A 22801-nucleotide genomic window follows, 5' to 3' on the forward strand; every position below is an offset into this window, starting at 1 on the left:
GTATTTTGATATAAAGCCTTTAAAGTAGTAATTAGGGTTCAATGATGTCATGTGGGAGTTTAATCTATGATGATCAGTGTTCTTATAATAAAAGGAGGAGATACCAAGGATGTACACACCCAGGGTAAAGGCCATATGAAGGCACAGCAAAGAGATGGCCATGTACAAGCCAAGGAGAAAGGCCATGGGAGGAACCATCTCCCCTGCTTGCATCTTCATCTTGAACTTCCAGTCTCCAGAACTGTGAGAATATATATTGCTATGGTTTAAGTCATCCAGTGCAGGACATTTTATATAATAAACTAATATACTTATGTTCTTTTATTATTTTTGACATTTTAATAAGCTACAAAATTTTATTCTTAAATATATATACATCCTAGATACAGTTGCCAAATTAATATTAGAGTATATCTTGACGTTACAGAATGAAAACTGAACACACTGTGAAGTTTAGTCATAGTTAAGGTGAAAGCAGGGTCTTGTAGTCTTTTGATTATATCTCAGTTATAAAATAATGACATTGATGCTTTTAACTTGCAATGCACATTTTTTTAAAAAATTCACTGCTCTTTTTAAATCTGAGACAGCTAACATTTTAAAAAATCACTGCTGTTTGGGAATCATAATAATGAATCATAATACAAACATATTTGCTAATTTATATGATGTTAAAATTCTTAATTATATAGCTACTAAAATGTACCTTATGTTGATTAATTGATATTTGAAAATGTGGAAAAATGCATTGAATTTCAGGAACATAGCTCCAGTCATAGTTTACTTTGCTAACTTGTACTTATTTTTAGAACTCTCATCAGAGGACAGTAAAATAGGACCTGGATCAAAGGTCCAGTGAATATGACTTTTCCTTACTGCATTTTGGTCTGCATGTTTACTTGCAATCATTATTCCTTTCCAAATTTCCCACTTAGTCCATTAAAAATTAATGCTATGGAAGTTCTCTAAAATGTTCAGCTCTTTTTTGGAATCTCTCAATGATTGAAACATTGTACAAATTTGCTTCTTCCACTGTGACTGTTTCATCTAGCAATTTGAGAAAAGGAAGTGGCACTGCCAGGGAAAGGGAGGACTTCTTTGAGATCCTTGGTATTTTCCGATGAAGTCTTTGATGTGGCTTACCCAAAACCTGTGAGATGCAGCTCAAGCAGTGTTTAGAGGGAAATGAATAGCTATTAATGCCTACAGGAAATATAAAATTTCTGGAAGATCCTTTTCCATTTGGCTAACCAGATCTGTATTTTAGTGAAATGTTCCAGATTATTAGACAACAGGCAGAGTGTCTTTATTCTCATCCTCAATACTCATTGCTTTAGAAAAAAATTTTGGTGTAGCACTTTCCAGTCTGTGATCCTGCCCTGAGAAGGGCTGGAATACAGTCTTCATTGACATACATAGTTCTTTTTTTTTTTTTTTTTTTTGTCTTCAACTAACATCCACCATTTCTTTGTCAAAAATCTTCTGTAATTCTGAAGGTAATTCACCTTTTTGGTGGAGTTCAGAACCTACTTACTGACTTGCACCATCAGAATAACTTCTGAAATCATTAGCGACTTAGAATCCATTTTACCATAATTTTTTTATGCTGACATTCACCTGTTCTTTTCCATGGGTTACAAGCAGTTAGCATCAATCTTCTGAGCTTCCTCCAATGGCTGTTAGCAAAATATTCACAGTTCATTTGTCAGCTGTCACTAAGAGAGTGGTTGTCAGATGCTGTTTCACAAATCCATTCTTCTGTTAAACCCATTTACTCTTTTTTTTTTTAACATCTTTATTGGAGTATAATTGCTTTACAATGTTGTGTTAGTTTCTGCTGTATAACAAAGTGAATCAGGTATATGTATACATATATATCCCCATATCCCCTCCCTCTTGTGCCTCCCTCCCACCCTCAATATCCCAACCCTCTAAGAGGGGTGGGAAAGGGAGGGTCACAAAGCACAGAGCTGATCTCCCTGTGTTATGCAGCTGCTTCCCACTAGCTATCTGTTTTACATTTGGTAGTGTATATATGTCAGTGCTATTCTCTCACTTCGTCCCAGCTTACCCTTCCCCCTCCCCATGTCCTCAAGTCCATTACCTACGTCTGCATCTTTATTCCTGTCCTGCCCCTAGGTACATCAGAACCGTTTTTTTTTTTTTTTTTTTTTTTTAGATTCCGTGTATATGTGTTAGCATATGGTATTTGTTTTCTCTCTCTGACTTACTTCACTCTTTATGACAGTCTCTAGGTCCATCCACCTCACTACAAATAACTCAATTTCATTTCTTTTTATGGTTGAGTAATATTCCATTGTGTATATGTGCCACATCTTCTTTATCCATTCATCTGTCGATGGACACTTAGGTTGCTTCCATGTCCTGGCTATTGTAAATAATGCTGCAATGAACATTGTGGTGCATGTCACTTTTTGAATTATGGTTTTCTCAGGGTATATGTCCAGTAGTGGGATTTCTGGGTCATATGGTAGTTCTATTTTTAGTTATTTAAGGAACCTCCATACTGATCTCCATAGTGGCTGTATTAATTTGCATTCCCACCAACAGTGCAAGAGGGTTCCCTTTTCTCCACACCCTCTCCAGCATTTATTGTTTGTAGATTTTTTGATGATGGCCATTCTGACTGCTGTGAGGTGATACCTCATTGTGGTTTTGATTTGCATTTCTCTAATGATTAGTGATGTTGAGCATTCTTTCATGTGTTTATTGGCAATCTGTATATCTTCTTTGGAGAAAAGTTTATTTAGGTCTTCTGCCCATTTTTGGATTTTTTTTTTTTTTGATAATTGAGCTGCATGAGTTGCTTATGTATTTTGGAGATTAATCCTTTGTCAGTTGCTTCATTTGCAAATATTTTCTCCCATTCTGAGGGTTGTCTTGTATATGATTTCCTTTTCTGTGCAAAAGCTTTTAAGTTTCATTAGATCCCATTTGTTTCTTTTGTTTCTTTTTCCATTTCTCTAGGAGGTGGGTCAAAAAGGATCTTGCTATGATTTATGTCATAGAGCGTTCTGCCTATGTTATCCTCTAAGAGTTTGAGAGTGTCTGGCCTTACATTTAGGTCTTTAATCCATTTTGAGTTTATTTTTGTGCATGGTGTTAGGAAGTGTTCTAATTTCATTCTTTTACATGTAGCTGTGCAGTTATTCCAGCACCACTTATTGAAGAGGCTGTCTATTCTCCATTATATATTCCTGCCTTCTTTATCGAAGAGAAGGTGACCATATGTGCATGGGTTTATCTCTGGGCTTTCTATCCTGTTGCATTGATCTATATTTCTGTTTTTCTGCCAGTACCATACTGGCTTGATTACTGTAGGTTTGTAGTATGGTCTGAAGTCAGGGAACCCGATTCCTCCAGCTCCATTTTTCCTTCTCAAGATTGCTTTGGCTGTTCGGGGTCTATTTTGTTTCCATACAAATTGTGAAATGTATGGTTCTAATTCTGTGAAAAATGCCATTGATAGTTTGATAGGGATTGCATTGAATCTGTAGATTGCTTTGGGTAGTATAGTCATTTTCACAGTATTGATTCTTCCAATCCAATCCAATCCTACCTCAAGAAACAAGAAAAATCTCAAGTAAACAACCTAACCTTACACCTAAACAATTAGAGTAAGAAGACCAAAAAAACCCCAAAGTTAGCAGAAGGAAAGAAATCATAAAGATCAGATCAGAAATAAATGAAAAAGAAATGAAGGAAATGATAGCAAAGATCAATAAAACTAAAAGTTGGTTCTTTGAGAAGATAAACAAAATTGATAAACCATTAACCAGACTAATCAAGAAAAAAGGGAGAAGACTCAAATCAACAGAATTGGAAATGAAAAAGAAGTAACAACTGACACTGCAGAAATACAAAGGATCATGGGAGACTACTGCAAGCAACTGTATGCCAATAAAATGGACAACATGGGAGAAATGGATGAATTCTTAGAAAAGTACAACCTTCCAGGACTGAACCAGGAAGAAATAGAAAATATGAACAGACCAATCACAAGCACTGAAATTGAAACTGTGACTAAAAATCTTCCAAGAAACAGTAGCCCAGGACCAGATGGATTCACAGGCGAATTCTATCAAACATTTAGAGAAGAGCTAACTATCCTTCCCAAACCCTCCCAAAGTATAGCACAGGGAGGAACACTCCCAAACTCGTTCTACGAGGCCACCATCACCCTCATACCAAAACCAAACAAAGATGTCACAAAAAAAGAAAACAACAGGCCAATATCACTGATGAACATAGATGCAAAAATCCTCAACAGAATAACAAATAGAATCCAAAAGCACATTAAAAGGATCATACGCCATGATCAAGTGGGGTTTATCCCAGGAATGCAAGGATTCTTCAATATACACAAATCAATCAATGTGATACACCATATTAACAAGTTGAAGGATAGAAACCATATGATCATCTCAATAGATGCAGAAAAATCTTTCAACAAAATTCAACACCTATTTATGATAAAAACTCTCCAGAAAGTGGGCATAGAGGGAACCTACCTCAACATAATGAAGGCCATATATGACAAACCCACAGCCAACATCGTTCTCAGTGGTGAATAACTGAAACCATTTCCTCTAAGATCAGGAACAAGACAAGTTGCCTACTCTCACTGCTATTATTCAACATAGTTTTGGAAGATTTAGCCACGACAATCAGAGAAAAACTGGAAATAAAAGCAATCCAAATCGGAAAAGAAGTAAAACTGTCACTGTTTGCAGATGGCATGATACTATACATAGAGAATCCTAAAGATGCTACCAGAAAACTACTAGAGCTAATCAATGACTCTGGTAAAGTAGCAGGATACAAAATTAATGCACAGAAATCTCTTGCATTCCTATACACTAATGATGAAAAATCTGAAAGAGAAATTAAGGAAACACCACCATTGTCCATTGCAACAAACGAATAAAATACCTAGGAATAAACCTACCTAAGGAGACAAAAGGCCTGTATGCAGAAAACTATAGGACACTGATGAAAGAAATTAACGACGATACAAACAGATGGAGAGATATACCATGTTGTTGGATTGGAAGAAACGCACTTATTTTTGATACTTTCAAGAGTATTTACTTCTTTCATTCCCTTTGCTTTACTTTGGGTGTCATGGCCTCTTCCTCAGTTTCTTCAGGGGTCCTGGGACCCTACCCCAGTGTTCAACCTGCACAACCTCGCCCCATAGCCAGTTCACTAGAGCCCTTCCACAGGAACACTACTCCCTGAACCTCTGTTTTTTTTTAATTTAGAAAATTTAGTGATATACTTGTATAAACATAGGAATTTTTGAGTTCTGTGTATTTAGAAACTTATTTATTCTCTATTGTTCTTTATATCTTTTTGTTTCAATCTGTAAAACTATCTTTTAGCATTTCTTGGTAGTACAATTTTGCCAGAGATGAATTTTTTAAGATTTGTTTCTGTCCTTTTATCTCTACTATGTTTTCACAGGAAATAGACTTCTAGACTTTTTTTTTAGCTCTTTAAAGATTTAATGTCATTGTCTTCTGAATTCCATTGTTTCTATGAGAATTCAGCTATAATTTTACTATCAATTCATTCTATGTCTTTGTTTTCTCTGGCTTCTTTCATAAATTTCCTTTGTCTTTCGTTTTCAGTAGTTTTATTATGAGGTAGTTGGCTGTGTTTTTATTTGCATTTATCACACTTCAGGTTTCTCTGAACTTCTTGGATCTGTGGGAGGTTTTGTTTGTTTGTTTTTAAACATTTAAAAAATTCTCAACCTTAATCTCTTAAAATATTTCTTGTGACCAATTCTCTCTTTCCTTCTTCTCTTCCTGGGTTTCCAGTACTTGTATATTTGAATGTTTTCATATTGTCCCATGGTTTTCACTTATCTATTCCATTTTTTCTCTGTCTTATTTTTGTGCTCTAGGTAAGATAATTTCTATTGTCACATCTTCAAGTTCAAAATTATTTCCTTTGTTTTGTCTATTCTGAATGTACCATATCAATCTAGCTTGTAGTTGAGTGGGGTTAGGGACTCTTGCTTATTTATTTATATTCAGTACCCCATGAATTTGAAAATCCTCTAGTGATAGACAGCTGCTGCTTTTTGCTTAGCGTGAGGCCTGGAATGATTGAGGCTCTCTCTCTGGGTGTTACTGTTTCACCTTCTGCTTTCAGCAGGCCCAGGAAGACTTTACTAAAGATGGGTTTCTCCCTGTGCTTTGCTCCTCTCTCAGCAGTAGGGCATTGCTTGCTACACAATGAAAGACTTATCCAGTGGGGAAAAGATTTTTCAGTTTCCCTGCTACCAGTGCAACCTGAAACAGGCCCTGTTTCCTTGAGCCTCATGTCTTAGGCTTTCTCAGCATTCCTACTCTTCCACAGCAAACAACCACTTCCTCCTATTCAGTGCAAAGTCCTGAACCCAAAGAGATTTCCTGGTACTCTCTCAACTGTAGCAAGTGTTTGCCTCGTACTGATGCACTGTCAGAGATGGGTGTGTGTCCTGCTCAGCCTTTAGGGGCAGATGGCTTAATGCCATGAATTTAAAGAGGCTGTGGTAGGTAAGTGTTCTGTACCTCCCATAGCATCAGAGAGCTTTGCCTTTTAGGTCAATGCAGAGTCTTTCTGGCCCCCTCCCAGTGGTAGTCAGTCTTGGCCTTGTATTGATGTATGGGGTTGGGGAATATTGGTCATATTTCTGTCTTTCCCCCAGTGACAGATATTTTCTGCTTCAGGCAGTGAAAGATCTGGGGCAGATGGTGTTCAATTTCCTTCCTTTCCCCAGTAGCAGAGAGCTGCATCTTTCATCACATCAAGATCCAGGTTGAGTGTGGATGGTTTTCCTGCACACTGCTCAGGGTGGCCAATCCTTACCTTGCAGTCATGCAGGATTGGTGAACAGGCAGGTTGCTTTAGGCTCTCCTTCTTCAGCCCCAAACATCAGCAAGCCATGCATCCTGTGAAGTTGGTATGTCTACCCTCCCTGTTCTCAGTCCCTCTCATGAGCAATTGACCTATGAAAAGGGTTGACGAGGGAAGGCAGTCTCCTCCTATGTCTGGGGCTTTCAGGTATTCCAAGTTAGCGTGCTAGCCCTTACTTGGCATTTAATAAGTCATCAAATTTAAGCTGTTTTGATCCAACTTAATTTTATAGTAGCTGAGTCTATTTCCCATTGTTATGTCTTAGGTGAAACACTTTATGTGTCTTATCCTTTCTCAGAAATGCATGTCACCCATTGGAATTTTTTTTTTTCATTACATAGCCTTTTGATCTTACTATTTTGTTGAAGGGCAGGCCTGCTCTCATTTTTAAGGGGATAGTAAAGTTGTTTTTTTGGTTTTTTGTTTGGTTGTTTGTTTGTTGCTGCTTTCCATGTTTTATGCAAAAAACAAAAAATAAATCTCACTCTTCAATTTTAAAACATAATTTTGGAAAGAAATGAAGTGTTAGCATATAACATTTGCCTGGTTTACACTTTTACTAATGGGCATGTTAGCCACATTTTTTTTGTCATTCTACCTCTCATAGTCCTTTAAAAGTATAGATGTTTGACTCAGTTTCATGGTAAAAAATAAGAATTTGATAAATTAGAAGCCCATTTTATTTAGTGTGTGACTATTATTAAGTCCATCAGGTTATATATTTCTAAAGAGCTACAATATAAAGAGAAGAACAAACTTTGGATTTTTTATTGTCTGCTGAAGCATTTCTTATAGGCATGTACAAACAGGCACACTGATGTACAAACAGATCCATCTAGAGTCTTCATTTCTACATCTTTACTGTCATCACCTATTTACAGAGAGACTCTTTTGTGACTGCACATATTTTTCTCCTAGAATTTTCTAGTTAACCTCAGATATTGCATGGGCTCGAGGACAGTCTGTTGGCACGATGATATTTGTTCTGTAATAACATGGGGTTATTACAAGTCTTTATGAGAGGATTTTAGCCTAGTTTTTTTCAGATCCTACAACATGTCTTTTTCATTATTTTTAAACTGGATGGTTAGAGTGTGTGGATCATTAAACTTTGCATTCACACTAAAGAACAGAAATAGTGTAGGTTTTAAATAAGAGAGAGTACTAGGGCACTAAGGAAGAGAGTGTCCTTTCTGACTTTGCGGAGGCGAAATCCTTGACTAAATGGCTGATAAACAGATCACTTTGAATATTTATAATAGTTTTGCAAAAAACTCCGAAGCAGTCATGCTACCTGTAATAATGAAAGTGAAAATCTATTCAGCTACAGACTTATTTCAAATAATAGTAATTTGTATATGTTCTTCCAAGGAGAACTAATAATTATATTTTCATTTTTTTAGATATGCAGAGGTAGTAGCAAGTTTTTCATGGATTTTAATGAATCATGCATATTTTCAATCTATGCTTAGCAGTTCTAGACTTAACACTATATCCTATTTAGCTTCTTAGGGCTTCTCAGCATATTTACCAAGTTATTTTTGAATACAAAAAATTTTATTAAGTTCATAACCTAAGTCCAGAATGGTACACAATCATATTTGTATTAGTAATGCATTTACAGAAAGTAAACACACACTTTTTTTCTTCTTATAGGAAGAAACAGAGTATTACCAGATCCCTCAAATCCTCCTTCACAACCTCTTTTTTTTGGTGACTACAACTGCCGCTCCCCCCAAAGTGAATAACAACAATGCTGACATCTAAAATAATATATTGTTTTTGCACTTAATATAAAAGGGATCATCCATTATGTACTATGTCTGTCTAGCTTATTTTCATCAATATTTTGCATATGACATTCACCCATATTGCTACATTTGGTTGTAGTTTATTCATCTCATTAATGAGTAGTCCATTTTATGAATGTATCACAATTCATTAATTGGTTTTGCTGTAAATAGACATTTGACTCCTTTCCAGATGTTAGCTAGTACAAATGTTGCTGCTATGAATGGTCTTTTTCATATATTTAGCTGAACATATGTGGTGGGGAGATACACACAAGTGAAGTTACTTGCTCAAAGTATAAGTAGGTTAGCTATAGTAAATACTACCAACCACCTTTGTAAAGTGATTTCATTAATTTAAATTCTTAACAACAGTATATGAAAGCTCCAGTTGCTCCATGTTCTCCCAAAACATGAAATTGTCTATTATTTTTATTTACCCTGCTGGTGAGATTATATTCCTGTTTTAATTTGCTTTTATACTTTATGATGAATGAAATAGAGAACTTTTTCATGTGACTTATGTCCAGTTGAACATTATCTTTTGTGAATACCTTGTTTGAATCTTTTGCCAATTGTTCCATTAGGGTATCTTGCTTTTTATTGATTTATGAATGCTTTTTATATATTCCAGACACATCCATTATTATATACATACATATATTAATGTACATATATTTTATATCTACTTTGTAGATATACAAAGCCCAGAACATATTTCTCTATATTTATGCATTTATGTTAATCCTAGAGAAATACTAAGAGTTGAAGAGGATGGAAGACACAGACTATTAAAAATTGACAGGTCATCTTGAGGCTATGTCCTTGAAATCTCTCTTATGACATGAAGATATAACATTAACTGAAGATCTTGGGGGCAAAATGACATGTTAACAAACATTTTTCCACAAAAATCCACTCTTATTTTGACCATGAACTCTTACCTCATGTTTTGAATTTGATCTTCAAAGGCCACTAAACTCAATCTCTCATATTCTTCTTTTCATCAAAGTTTATAAGTCTTTTTCTTGAAGTGTTCTAGAACTCATTATTTTCATGGTTGTCTTACCTGTTTTTTCTCCCAGGCCTCTGGGATCTGCCTTACAGTTATCTTAATAGAGATCATGTGTATTATTATTTTTTCCTTTGGCTAGTATAACATCAAACAATAGCATTAAATTCTATCTCTGATAGAGCTGTATGAGTTATTCATTTCTCCTTTTACCCATTTCTACCTAATTTATCACCTCATACCTGCATGATTTCATTTGCTTGCTGACTGATCCTCATGGCTTTTGTCTACCTCCCTTCCAAGTCATTCTATACAAGGATAACAGATATATATATTTAAAAGTTAAAACTCTTTATGAGAGTAACCCACTTAAAATCATTTAATAGTAAAGTCTTAGCATGCAGACAGAGTCTTCCAATATTTGATTGCGCCTTACCTTGTTAACTTATGCTCTAATAGATTTGTGTAATTGGGACGTGACATTGAATTACTTAATATTCTTATGGCGGTAAGGAAGAATTCTGTTTAAATCATTGTCCCATACCTACATTCTATTAAATAAGCAAGCATCTTCATTTTAATAAACATATAAGTTATTTTTCTGTAGAATTCAACTTGTAACTGTTTTCATTTTTTCTTTCATTTTATTGCAAGTCTTTTGAAAACTTTCATAGGACATGATTAAGTTATGATAATAACTAAACTTAAAATAGTGCATTCTTCAGTCATTGTCAGTGTTCTAATATATGTCTTGTTCTTTCAGAAATAATTTAAAAATTCACATTTTTCAAAAAATCATTTGAGATTAGTTTAGGGTAGACTTAGATAGGCAACAGGGATTTTACTTCAGTATTGATATTCCACAAAAATTTGCTCAGATTCCCATATGATCGTACCATATTGCTTACAGCACAGCGCAGAAGGTTAGTATTAAATATCAGTCTTGATAAGACCCCAGGGGATTTAAGTACATCTTGGAGTCATTTCTCTCTCATTTCTCTTGAGTTATCTACTGTGGAACATGAAACAATTTTAGTTTACTTAAAAAGCTCAGGTCTAAAGAAAAGATGGTTGTTTCTTCCAAAGGAAAATATTTTTATACGAAATTTCAGTTAAAAATATTTCAGGATATTTCTGTCTTTGTAATGAACTCTTTCATGTGAATCAGTTTATTTTGAGTCATTCTTTTAAATTGTAGAGAACATTATACATACCATATTTATTTTATATCTAATTTTTGTTCTTATTATTCACTGTTTTATTCCTCAAAAGATTAGCTGGCATAGAGTAGGTACTGAACAAATATTGTTTTAATGAAATTAGCAGGTCCACTGTGTACTATTATTTACCTTTGAGCACACTAATCTAATCTCCCAATTTCTTGGCCTTTTTCTGTAAAGTGTCAGTAAGAAAGTAAGTATGTATTTCACAAGGTTGTTATTAAGATTAAGTGAGATATTGAACATAAAGCAAAGTATAGTGCTTAGCACATTGTAAGCTCTCAATAAGTATCAGCTTTTCTTATTTTCTTATTAAAATATTTTCAGGACTTTCTTAAGGAAAAATCTTAAGTAGTATAAATTACTATATTCAGTTTTAACTATTTAATAGATCAAATCCAGCATGAAAACACAAAGACATTCCTAGTGTAGAGAATGTTACTGAGAACATACTGCTGCCTGAGGCAGTTTCTCAGGGAAGTCTCAAAATTGTTTGAGTAATGACAATGGTGTGATAGTAAGTGTATGTAATAGTTTCCCAGAGCTTCCATAACAAATTACCACAAACCTGATGTCTTAAAATAACAAAAATGTTGTTCTGTCCCTGTTCAGGAGACTAGAGTCTGAAATCAAAGTTCAGCAGGGTTGTTCCCTTCCGGAGGCTTGAGAGAGAATCTGTTCTATGTGTCTCTCCTAGCTTCTGATGGTTGCAGATAATTATTGGCATTCTATGGCTTGTAGCTTTATCAGTCCAAACTCAGTTTCCATCATCATATTTCTCTGTGTGTCTCTGTGTCCTCTGTCAAAGACACCAGCCTTTGGATAGGACCACACTAATCCAGGATGACCTCATCTTAATTTGTTTACATCTTCAAAAATCCTATTTCCAAAAATAAGGTCACATTTACAGGTTTCAGAGGATAGGGTTTGAATTTATCTTTTTAGGGAGAACACAGTTCAAGTCACAACGATGTATATAATATGCTTTTTTTTTTTTTTAAATAATCAGACACTTCTCTTGTCTGACTTTATTTTTATTTATTTATTTATTTATTTATGGCTGTGTTGGGTCTTCGTTTCTGCGCGAGGGCTTTCTCTAGGTTGTGGCAAGTGGGGGCCACTCTTCATCTCGGTGCGCGGGCCTCTCGTTATCGTGGCCTCTCCCGTTGCGGAGCACAGGCTCCAGACGCGCAGGCTCAGTAATTGTGGCTCACGGGCCCAGCAGCTCTGCAGCATGTGGGATCTTCCCAGACCAGGGCCAGAACCCGGGTTCCCTGCATTGGCAGGCAGATTCTCAACCACTGCGCCACCAGGGAAGCCCCCTAATATGCTTTTTTATATACACAACTCAGTTAACATTTCAAAGATAAACATATTTTGGGGGAAGATATGTCCTAAAATAATGTTACATCATTTTAACTAATTAATTTTACAGCCTGAATATTAATAATCTGCATAATCAGTTAGACGGGAATTTTTAGTGAGTGCACGCACATGTACCATTATTAACTGGCCCCCAAATAATACAGAACATTTCAGCCAAACTTCAAATTGCAGTCAATTTCTCCCCAGCCCCTGGTAACTACTAATCTGATTTCTGTCTCCATAATTTTTCTTTTTCTTAACTTTCAAATAAGTAGTATCTTAAAGTATATAGTCTTTTGTGCCTGCCTTCTTCACCTTGTCATCGTGATTTGAGGTACAAGGCTTGTCACATGAATCAGTAGCCCATTAATTTTTATTGCGAAGTAATATGCTATTTTCTGGATACAACACAATGGCTTTATGCATTCTTGTATTGATGAATACATTGGTTGTTTCATGTTTGAAAACAGGAATTATTATGAGTAAATCTATATACAAGCTTTTGTATAGACCCATATTTCTGTTTGTCTTGGGTAATAGCTAGGAATGGAAATGGTGAATAACATAGTAAGTGAATCTTTAACTATATAAAACAACTGCCAAATTTTTCCAGAGTGGCTATACCATTTTATATTCCCACCAGCAATAAGTTCTAGTTGTTTTACATACTCTAAAATTCTTGGTACTGTCAGTCTTTTTAATGTTAGTAATTTTGTTTGAATTTTAATAAATTCTTATTATGATTTTAATTTCTATTTCCTTGACGAAAATTATGTTGAACAACTTTTCATATGCCTCTTTGCAATGTGCATATCTTCTTTGGTGGAGTGTTTGCTTACGTGTTGTCCATTAATTTTATCAGGTTGTTTGTGTGCTTATTTTTGATCTATAAGAATTCTTTATATAGTCTACAATAAAGTCCTTGTCAGAAATACATTTTGCATGTATTCTCCATCTGAGTCTTGCTTTTTAAATTTTTTGAAATGTCTTATGGTGATCAGAAGTTTTATTTTTAATTTAAAATTAATTTTTCAATTTTTCTCCTTATGATTGTTGCTATTATGTCATATCTAAGAAATCTTTGCCTAACCGGTGATCACAAATATTTTCCATTAACATTTATTTCTACAAGTTTACTTTTATCTTTAATTTTAGCTCTCTACATTTAGGGCTATAATCCATCTGGAATTAATTTTTATGTATGGTGGGAGGTTTTTTTAATATATATTCTTTTTTTTATTTTTAATAAACTTTATTTTTTAGAGCAGTTTAGGTTCATAACAAAATTGAATGAAAGATATATATTTTCCATTGTAATGAATTTCCAATTGTACTAGAGGAATTTGCTGCAAAGATTCTCTTCCACATTTAAATAGCCTCGTACTTTTTCATAACTCAATTGATTTTGTATGTATGCATCTATTTCTCTTCTCTCTTCTTGACTCAGTTGATATATATGTGTGTACACACACACACACACACACACACACATTTTTTCTTCTCATACTAGCCTGTGTTGTTTATTGTGACTATAATATCTCTTGAAGGCAGGCCATTTAAACCCTCAAACTATATTCATCTTTTACAAACTTATGTTGTCTCTTTTAATCCTTTTGTCATTTGTTTTGCTATTATTCTGTAAAATTCCATATTTAGATTCTTTGTGGCTGATGTATAAAAATATTATATATATATAAATATGTTTCCCATTTAACCTACAGCCATGCTAAAGATACATATAAATCTATATATTTTTGTTTATTTCTTCAGGATTTATGTATACACAATAGTTCCTTTTGCAAATAAAGATGGACTTTCTACTTCCCTTACAGTATGTCTATTTTTATTTCCTTGTCTGCCTTTCTTATACTGCCTAGGACCTTCGGTAAAATGTTTTCTTTTTTTTTTTAATGTTCTTTAGTTTTTAACTTATTGTGTCTTGTTATTTAATGTGGGATATCTGTAAGGTGAATATTTTGATCTTGCTCTATCATCTAGCTTTATACTCTGTGAGCTTGCCTTAACTCATAGTGATTAGATCATTCTTGTTTCTTGTAATTTTTGTTACGGTTTAAGTCTGACATCTTGCTGTTTGTTTTCTCTTTTCCCGTCTGTTCTCTGTGTGTGTTTTTTTTTAATGTCTCATGCCTTATCTCGATTTTTTAAATGTCATTACATCTTAGCTATATATTTTTGTTCTATTATTCTTTTTCAATGATCGCTCTATGGTATGAAATAGACACTTTTTAACATCACATTCTACCTTCAGATTACATGTACTACTTAACTTATAATGTAAGAATAGTACAAAAGTGCACTTTTTTTTCATTTCTATTACTGTATTACCAGTTCTATTATTGTATTAGTAAATATAACTTGCACACAAATCTCACAGCATTGTTATTGTTTTCTTTAGAGAGTAAATTATCTTTTAAAGATAATTAAAACAAGATAAAACGCATTATCTTCTATACCTACACATGCATTTACTTTTGCTGACACTTTTCATTCATTTTTGTCTGGTGTAATTTTATTCTACCTGTAGGACTTACTTTTACATATCTTTGGGGCAGGTTCATGGACAATGGGTTCTGAACTTTTCTGCCTGAAAAACTATTTCCCCTTTATTATTACAATACATTTTCTCTGTGTTTAGAATCCTTGGCTGACATGTTTTTCTTACATTTGTTGTCTGACATGAGTTTGTGATAAGAAGTTTATTGTTTTCCTTATTTTCTTTCCTCTGTACACATTGTGTCTTTTTCTCTAGTTTCTTTTAAGAGTTTATCTTTACCACTAGATAAGCCTTATGATGGGTGTCTTTATGTCTATTGTGATTGCAATTCATTTAATTTCTTGGACTTAACGGGTGTGTGAGTTTAACCAAATTTTGTATTAATTCCTGTAATCGTCGCAGGTCCAATAAAGTTGTGTCCCATTATCCTATTGTCAACCATGTTAAACTGGGAACTAAATTTTCCAGAATCCAATTTCCTGTCAAGTCTTAGGTTAGAGTTGGCCAGGAACTTTCACAAGGTGTGGAATGAAGAAGTGTGGCATTGGCCATCACTCAGTGAATGTTGCTGTGGTTAGATGCTGAAGTACCCAGAATTTTCCAGCTTGTCCTACTGCCCTCTCAACTCATTGTCCAGATCTTCTGCCAGTGGGCTTTTTGTGTAGATTCACAGAGGCAATAGGCTGACACTCCTATTCTAGTAGCTCCCTCTTTGCACTTGCCCTTCTGTAGCTGAATATGTGCTTGGCTTCTCAGATTGACAAGGTGGTGATACAGCTGAATCTCTCTTACCTGTGTTTGGACATTCATTTTTCTGTCTTTGTGCAAGCTTTAATTCCTATAGTAAATCACATTCCCACTATTATTGCGTTTCCATTTTCATCAATCAACCTTTGCTGATACAGTAGGTATTATGATGATCTCTATTTTTTAAATAAGTAAAATAAGAAATGGAAATAATTAGTAATTTCTTTAATATTAAAAAACAAATGAGCAGTTGAGCTAGGATTTAAATATGTGAAGCCTGTTTAACCACCTTGCCATATTGCGGTAATACAATATATTTTATTTTAAAATGCGATATTTTTATGACTATATGTGTTGAAACATTTGGAGATGTTTATTTATTTGCTAGAACTCTTTGCCAACTCTCACATTCATGTAGTAACTACAGAGTATTAAAATTAAGTTCAAGAATAGATTTTGTTTTTGTGTTTTATGTCAGGGATGATACATACAAGAAGAAGCATTCTGTGAATAAAAGTATCAAGAAACAATATCTCAAAAATATATTTGAATAAGAAATAATAAGTACTGATATAAATATAAGTTTTAAAAGTTCAAACAAATTTACATTACCTAGATTTTCTTATATTTATTCTGCCATAATTATGCCATGAATTCTTTTTTTCACTGGCATGTATTTTTAAATAGCCATACTCATTATGCATTGCCTATGGACGAGTAAAGACTAATTAATAAATATTGATTTCAAATGCCTGGAAACATATATTATTTCAATAAACACACTCATAATGAAACAAAATGAATAATGTATGCTTACATTTGTGTATTTACTAAAATGTGAATAAAATATCTTTTATTAACACATAATTCTGGTTCCTGAACACAAAATAATTTTTTAAAAGGAGAAAATATTTTATTTATTACTTTATTTACTTATTCAAGATATACGTAATCACTTCTATGTTCCAGGCACCGAAATTTTATAAGCAACTCTTTTCATTAGTGTTGATTGTGCTATTAAATGCCAGATTATGTATTATATACAATTCAAACCAGTAGGTAGGTAGCTGTGTGGATAATGTTTACATAGCTTTAACTGAATTTGCAAGTATTATCATAATATTAGATTAAAATATGTTGTCACTTGTCAATTAGATAATCACCAAAGTGCCTAGTTCAAACAATAGAATACCAAAAAAAATAGAGTAGTACTTTTGTTTATTTGTAAAATAGTCTACATTTTTATGTTCAAATGAATAAACTTAGCTTTTGTTTGCATTTGCAAAAGACTGTATAGTTGTTTCATATACACATTTAATTTTAAGTTAGCAATGATTTAGAAATTTTTAAAGTGCATAAAATAATACATAACAAATACTACAAAAACACAGTGTAGTGTAAGAATACCAGGTTACCTCTCCTGGATCTATAAATCAATTTATAAATGATTTTGAACCACTGGTTCCTCGTCTATATAACATAAAGGAAGAGAATGGCATAATCTTTTCCAGCTATGTGAGGTGATCTAAGTAGTTAACATTTTGAAATTTTCCCAATGTATTTTTACTGCCTAGTTGGTCATATTTACTCTGAAAATTGCTACCAATGGAGTAAGACATGAGGATAAATCTCATTGCTTCAAAGAAATATAAATGTTGCTGTAAGTAAAATGCATCACATAAATTTAACTTTTGGGGTACAACCTTGAAGAGACTCACAGCCAAAATATTAGCCTGAGTGCAAAGGATGTTCAGTTACTAAGGCTAAATAAGTTGGTTTAGTTTTGAATTTAAAAGCCTTTTCTTGGAAGATCATGGTTATATTATTTAAATTATTTCTCTGTGGGTAAGCAACCGATAATGACAAATTCCAGCAGTATCCAGGTTCTAAACCTACTTTGGTGGTGTAAAATTAATGTTTGATTTTTGTGTGTAACTCTTGATAGTTATATTAGTTATTTTGGGCTGTCATAATAAAATAGCATAAACTAGGTGGCTTAAACAACAGACACTTATTTCCTCACGGTTCTAACACCAAGATCAAGTTTCCAGCATGGTCAGTTTCTGGTGAGACTTCTCTTCCTGGCTTTCAGATGCTGCCTTCTTGGTGTGTCTTCCCATGGTGAGGAGTGAGTGGAAAGCAAGTTCTCTGGCATCTCTTCTTCTAAGGGCACTGATTTCATCATGAAAACCCCACCTTCATGACCTCATCTAAGCCTAGTTATCTCCCAAAGGTCTCACCTTTAATTATCATCACATTTGCTTAAACATATGAGTTTTAGGGGACACACAATTCAGTCCATAATAGTAGTGCTCGTATATTTTCATGTTCACACTTCATACACTTTCAATTTTATTTTTGTCTCAGACAGTTTGCCTTCACTCCCTGGGAAATACATCTTTATTTCTCAATGGAGTGTCTGTCTCACTACCTACTGGGAAGTTGGGTGTTACATGAACAAATTTTCCATGTGTTATTATATGTTTCACCTTGCTGCCTTTTCCCAACCTTTCAATCTGCTAATATTTTGCCTTATGTGTATGAGCTGCTATATATTTCATTTTTGTTATTCTATTTGAATCCTGCCAATTCCTAGACGTTTCCCCAATAATAAAATTTTAATGATTCAAAAGAGTATTAGAGTTAAAGTGAAAAATATTAATAAAAACAATGTATATTCATTTCAGAAAATTAGTTATATTTTCCAAAATATCTTTTCAAAGAAGAGGATTTTTAAGTGTGTGTTCAGTTGAAAGAAGGAATTACTTTTTCAGTTATAAATATCATGAAAATTACATAATTTATAAGTAGATACTGACTTTCTAAAATGAACATCAAAATTTATTGAACACCATGTGCATCTTTATCCAGGCAACTTGAGAAATAATTAATCTTGATATTCATAGAAAATGGAAATCAATAACTAAAATGTGAGAAACATTAACTAGCATGTTGTAAATTCTGTAAATTCCATTGATGTTTTAAGGATTTAATCTAAGTCTTTGATTCTAAAGAGTAGCATCACTTAAAGTAATTTAGCCTAACTAAAGAATGACTTATGTAATATTCCAAGATTACAACCATGTAGAGAAGTATTAGGCAACTGGCCAAATCAGAGCCTAATAGATGACAATATATTTAGAATTTTTTCATTTAATCAAAAAATAAATTTTAATAACTAACAAATCGTGATTGCCATCTACTCCTAATTTTCACATCTGCTTAAAGTTGCGTTTTAAATAATAGAGTCTGTCCATTATATTGCCAACAAATTTTCATGCAAGGTTGAACTATGTCATGTAATGGGATGAGGTGACATGGATTTTGATACTTGCCTTTCCTCTGTGACCTTGGGCATTCCAACTTAATAAAAATAAATAAATAATTGACTTCAACCATCAAAGCACTGAGTCAGATGTCACAGGGATAGAAACCAAAAGGAAACACTGTCCTCGCACTGGAGGAGTACACAATTCCCTTGGGGACAAAAGTATGAAAAGTATACAAGTTTCTATAATTCAACATAGACTTTAAGTGCCTTTGAAGAGGGACTCTGGGAGGGATCACGCCAAGAAGTACTTTCCAGAACTTCTGCTGCCAGTGTCCTTGTCCTCACGGTGAGCCACAGCCACCCCTGCCTCTGCAGGAGACCCTCCAACACTAGCAGCTGTGCCCGGTCTCAGTTGCAGCACCTGGGATCTTTGTTGTCGTGTGCTGGATCTTTGTTGCGGCATGCAGGATCTTTGGTTGCAGCATGTGAACACTTAGTTGCGGCATGTGGGATCTAGTTCCCTGACCAGGGATTGAACCTGGGCCTCCTGCATTGGGAGAGCAGAGTCTTAGCCACTGGACCACCAGGGAAGTCCCTAGTGCTACTCCACTGGTGGATGTGCTCCAGTTTCTTTCCCATTTACCTGATGCGCTTTGCAGTTATTTCCAGTCTTGGGCTACTTTGACTGTTTTGGTGATCAACAAAGGGACCCAAAGCAGACTTCTCTCCTTTGCCTGAACACTACAATGAACCAGAGCCTTGGTACCAGCAGAGGCCTCTGGTGCCCATCCACCTCCTTGGAGAATCCAGACAAATTTGGATGAATCTCTTCTGGTTCTCAGATTTCTCATATTGGTTGATGATCCTGAGTTTTATTTGGCAGTATATATCAGCCATGTGGCTGACAAGGTCTTGGTGCTCTGGCCGGGTGTCAGGCCTGTGCCTCTGAGGTGGCAGAGCCAAGTTCGGGACATTGCTCCACCAGAGACCGCCCAGCTCCATGTAATATCAAACGGCAAGAGCTCTCCCAGAGATCTCCATCTCAATGCTAAGACCCAGCTCCACTCAATGACAGCAAGCTACAGTGCTGGACACCCTATGCCAAACAACTAGCAAGACAAGAACACAACCCCACCCATTAGCAGAGAGGCTGCCTAAAATCATAATAAGGTCACAGACACCCCACAACACACCACTGGACGCGGTCCTGCCCACCATAAAGACAAGATCCAGCCTCATCCACCAGAACACAGGCACTAGTCCCCTCCACCAGGAAACCTACACAACCCACTGAACCAACCTTAGTCACTGAGGGCAGACACCAAAAACAACAGGAACTATGAACCTGCAGCCTGTGAAAAGGAGACCCCAAAACAGTAAGTTAAGCAAAATGAGAAGACAGAGAAATAAGCAGCAGATGAAGGAGCAAGGTAAAAACACACCAGACCTAACAAATGAAGAGGAAATAGGCAGTCTACCTGGAAAAGAATTCAGAGTAATGATAGTAAAGATGATCCAAAATCTTGGAAATAGAATGGAGAAAATACAAGAAATGTTTAACAAGGGCCTAGAAGAACTAAAGAGCAAACAAAAAATGATGAACAACACAATAAATGAAATTAAAAATTCTCTAGAAGGAATCAATAGCAGAATAACTGAGGCAGAAGAACGGATAAGTGACCTGGAAGATAAAATAGTGGAAATAACTACTGCAGAGCAGAATAAGGAAAAAAGAATGAAAAGAATTGAGGACAGTCTCAGAGACCTCTGGGACAACATTAAATGCACCAACATTCGAATTATAGGGGTCCCAGAAGAAGAAGAGAAAAAGAAAGGGACTGAGAAAATATTTGAAGAGATTATAGTTGTAAACTTCCCTCATACGGGAAAGGAAATAGTCACTCAAGTCCAGGAAGCACAGAGAGTCCCATACGAGATAAATCCAAGGAGAAACACGCCAAGACACATATTAATCAAACTATCAAAAATTAAATACAAAGAAAAAATATTAAAAGCCTCAAGGGAAAAACAACAAATAACATACAAGGGAATTCCCATAAGGTTAACAGCTGATCTGTCAGCAGAAACTCTGCAAGCCAGAAGGGAGTGGCAGGACATATTTAAAGTGATGAAAGGGAAAAACCTACAACCAAGATTACTCTACCCAGCAGGGATCTCATTCAGATTTGACAGAAAAATTAAAACCTTTACAGACAAGCAAAAGCTGAGAGGATTCAGCACCACCAAACTAGCTTTACAACAAATGCTAAAGGAACTTCTCTAGGCAGGAAACACAAGGGAAGGAAAACCTACAATAGCACACCCAAAACAATTAAGAAGATGGTAATAGGAACATACATATTGATAATTACCTTAAGTGTAAATGGATTAAATGCTCCAACCAAAAGACATAGACTGGCTGAATGGATACAAAAACAAGACCCATATATATGCTGTCTACAAGAGACCCACTTCAGGCAGTAAAAATAAAGTTAAAAATGAGAAAAAAAGTGACTTTGAAGAGATTTTTTAAAATCTGGAAACTAAAAGGAAGTAAATATTATAATGATGAGATAACATTCAAGGTGGGCTTTCAAATATGTGTACTATTTCAGAAGAGAAATGGAGAATTGGATGAGAGAGCACTGCAGTCAGAGAAAAGAGCATGAAATCTTGAGAAAAATGTGTAAAAGTAAGAAACATCTTCAGAAAGAGCAAGTCATAAAGTGTTATTTTAGAGTGAGCAAATGTAGAGGATTGATAGTATATAAAGCCAAAAAAGTAGTTTAAAATCATATTATAGAGGAATTTAATTGACAGAATTTAACTGATTAACTCTACAAATAATTTTTTGGGGCTACAATTCCAGAGACCATGTTACACACTAAAAATCCATACTTCACATTATAAGAAACACCAGGTCTTGAGACTATATAGAGTAAAGGAAAATAGGAACAAATGACATAATTACATAAAAATATCTGAAACTACAATTATATGATTCTGAAGGTTGTGATAGACAGTTGCACAGTTCTAGAAAATACATGATATGAAATATGACTTCATCAGATAGATTAATGGAGAATTCACTGAAGAAAAAAAAAATGAGTTCAGAGGACAGAGGTGAAAGGAGGACAAAAGAGTATTACATGCATGTGAGAAAGTGTGTGTGAAATGTCCGGCCAGTGTGGCTGTGGTACAGGGAGCCAGGTGTTCTCCAGTTGTAGGGGAAATAGGAAACACAAGACAGTCCCAGATGTTGCAGGGTTTTTAAAAGTCAGTTTGTTCTTTATCCTAAAAGTAATGGGTAATTATTTAAGTGAATAATAAGAGAAAATGTTGTTTTATTATTATCAGAACTAAAACACTCACTGTTGAGTGAAGAAAAGTTGGAGGGGCAAAAGGGTTGGAAGGAAGGAGATGAAAATGTTGCTACTGTGGACCAGTTGAGAGCTAATGATTGCTCCAAATAAGTGCTTTGGAGATAGATACCTGTACTAATTTAAGAAATATTTAAGATGTAAAGTGGAAAGTACATTGTGGAGAATTAGAAATTAAAGGGACAGAGTTATCCAAGGTTACTCTTTGTCGCTGGATTGTGATATTTAATTGAATAATGGTTTTATTCACAGTGATAGAGAATTTAGGCAAGACTGGGAAATAAAATTCTTTAAAGGAGGGAGACTACAAACTCATTTTAAGTACCTATGGGGTTCCTTTGAAGTAGATGTCAAAGCAGTGATGCAGATTTACAATTTCAAAGAGTGAGGCTAGACTGGATTATTGATGTAGGAGCAGTAATGGGGCTTTGCTAGGGAGCAATGAAAAAGTAATAATGCACCCCAAAATACTGACCAAGTAGTATGGGATAAGACTGAAAGGAGATGAAGAAAGAATAAATGAGTGTTAAGAGAAAGCCTGGAGTGTGACATCACGGAACTGTTTTAAGAA

At 34.8% G+C, this 22801-nt stretch overlaps 1 pseudogene; it reads right to left on the minus strand.

Moving 5' to 3' along the window:
* Positions 1-952: 952 nt before the first annotated feature.
* On the minus strand, positions 953-1771 carry LOC103012437 (UBX domain-containing protein 2A-like; annotated as a pseudogene).
* Positions 1772-22801: the final 21030 nt, after the last annotated feature.

The sequence above is a fragment of the Balaenoptera acutorostrata genome, chromosome 2, assembly GCF_949987535.1.
Source record: "Balaenoptera acutorostrata chromosome 2, mBalAcu1.1, whole genome shotgun sequence".
NCBI lineage: Eukaryota > Metazoa > Chordata > Mammalia > Artiodactyla > Balaenopteridae > Balaenoptera > Balaenoptera acutorostrata.